We start from the raw sequence: 2,797 nt of genomic DNA on the forward strand, positions 1-2,797 counted from the left end.
AAAAAAAAAAAAAAAAAAAAAAAAGATTGAGTGGAATTTTATTTGACACAGTTTAATTATTTGGAACTAGAAGTAACCTACAAAAATAAAACAAGAGAGCAAAGCAGAAAACAGCCTTAGCTATCAAGCCCAGAGCCACTATTGCCAGTCCAAGTGACACGTGTCCTTTTTCCGGACTGAGTCTTAAAGCATCTTTGTATCCTGCCCTAACTTAGGTTTTTCTTGTTTTTGAAACATCAAGGGAGGCCACAGCTAAAGAGATTCTTTATTTATGCCCCCTTCAGTGTTATAACCGAAGAAATGAGCCCCTCAAAAGCAGGTCAGTTACACAGCCAGATATGAATAGAGAAACCTAAAATACAAGCATGCGACCCAGTGAACTGTTTGTTCTCTCCACCCTCTTCGGTTAAGCGGAAAAATAAAAAAGTAAAGGATGGAGGGAAATGGGTTTAAATTGAATGAATGAGTTTGCTAACATATCCCTCTTTTTTCCATTTCCTAATCCTTTTATAAATTCCATTGAAATGGGATTTGCTTTTAGACTGATTAAGTGGCTGAAAATCAGCATAATAACAAGATATTTGTTGAAAGGGAATTTCTTATCTCGGCTCTGTTTGGTTTCCTTTCTGGTGGTGAATGGATGGATGACCTGGCTGAAACCAGTTCCACTGGAGGCCGTCCCCAAGCATCTCAGAGGTAAAGAGGACCTTCACGGTAACCTCTCCATTTTTACTTGCTTTGATTTGCTTTGTTTTTTCAATTTTTTTTCTTGCCTGAAAACATTATATCATAAGATCTATTTTTAAACGAGGAAACCAGGACCCAAAATAAGGCAGATGATTTTCCCAGGGACTCTGTGGCAAAGCCAAAAATGGGACTCTTGACCAAAGAAGTTTTGGGATATGGAAAGTTCAGGCTTCCTTCGAGTCACCTTTTTGGCCTCGGAATGTATCTTCTGGAATATTCCAGACCAAGATTTTTCTTGTCATTTCTTTGGTCCTCCAGAAAACTTCCAGAAATTTTGGGGTTAATTACTGTTATATTATCAATGGCTATCACTTGCTGATTGTCATAGTGACATTTGTAGGAGCCAGATAAACTTCTCACTTTTTTTTTTTTTTTTTTTAAGACAGGGTTTCACCATGTTAGTCAGGCTGGTCTTGAACTCCTGACCTCAGGTGATCTGCCCGCCTTGGCCTCCCAAAGTGCTGGGATTACAGGCATGAGCCACCGTGACCAGCCTAATGCATAAATGTTCTCTCTGTATGCACAGATCCATCAGAGAAGTTTGTTATTTATTCATTTTTGGGGAGGAGCGGGGGGTGGACAGAGTCTCACTCTGTCTCCCAGGCTGGAATGCGGTGATGCAATTCCAGCTCACAGCAACCTCTGCCTTGTAGGTTCAAGGGATTCTCCTTCCTCAGCCTCCCAAGTATTTGGGATTACTGGCCCATACCACTATGTCCAGCTAATTTTTGTATTTTTAGTAGAGATGGTGTTTCACTATGTTAGCCAGGCTGGTCTTGAACTCCTGAGTTCGAGTGATCTGCCCTCCTTGGCCTCCCAAAGTGCTGGGATTACAGGTTTGAGACGCCATGCCCTGCCTGCTTTTAATTCCTTCTTCTCCTTCTCCTTCTCCTTCTTCTTCTTCCTCTTTTGTAGACATGAGATCTGACTATGTTGCCCAGGCTGGTCTCAAACTCCTGGCTCAAGCAATTCTCCAGCCTCAGCCTTCCGAAGTGCTGCAATTATAGATATGAGCCATTACACCCAGCCTTATTCTTAATTTCTTAAACATATATAATATTTCTGAGTAGCAAGCATGCCTCCAATCATTTAGTCCTCACTATATCTCAAAAAGAGAGGATCTCCTTTTATTCCCATTTTACAGATGAAGAAACTGAGACCTAGGAGAAGTTAGGTAACTTGCCCAAAGTTATACAGCTGATAAATGGTGATGCCAGATTCAAACCCAGGCATTCAGGCTCCTGGGTCCAACTTCACTCATTCACTGTGTTGCGTCTTACACGTCGTACAAACAGGAGTGCTGCAGCCTGGGAACGTTAGATGCAAACTCAGCAACTACCAAGGACAAAGTTGCTTTGCTTTGTACAGTTGTGAGACTGCTTGTTGAAAGTGACACAGAGCTGTTCCCAAGTGGTTCTCACTCCTGTTGCCTCCTCCACAGCCCTTTACAGATTTTGAGTATCCTGTTGGTTCTTAATAAGGAGAGGACAAACTAAATGAGTCAAAATGTTCACTGAAGGTCAATGTGGAAAGAGGTGCCCTTCGGTGTTTCCTTTTGTTTGTTTCTTCTGGAAGTAAACAGACATTTGGAACATAAAAAGTAGCTGGGAATGTGGACCAAGGACAGTCAGGGTGCAAAGAAAAATAGCATTACTGAAGGTGTTCGAGGTGGAAAGTGTTTTGGGGGTTGTTTCTGTTTTTGTTTTGGAGGAAAATTGCAAAATAGTTTAATGTATAGTCAAATTAGAAAACGTCTTCATTGTTCCCTCGCCATGTTCCAAATTTCCTAGCTAATTTCTGGTCACTTCCAAAGCTTGAGGTTATTTCATCTGTATGAAAGAGGACTTTTAAATACATATTTTTAATGATAATAATTTATTTTTAACAGCTTAAGAAAATGGCTTCACAATGTAAACCAGCTATATGAAAAGTTGCTTAACTGAGAAATTCTGTCTTTTGTTTTTGTTTTTTGTTTTTTTTTTTTTGAGACGGAGTTTCACTCATGTTACCCAGGCTGGAGTGCAATGGCGCGATCTCGGCTCACCGCAAC

Source organism: Cebus imitator, unplaced genomic scaffold, assembly GCF_001604975.1.
Source record: "Cebus imitator isolate Cc_AM_T3 unplaced genomic scaffold, Cebus_imitator-1.0 Scaffold12, whole genome shotgun sequence".
In the NCBI taxonomy this organism is placed as follows: domain Eukaryota; kingdom Metazoa; phylum Chordata; class Mammalia; order Primates; family Cebidae; genus Cebus; species Cebus imitator.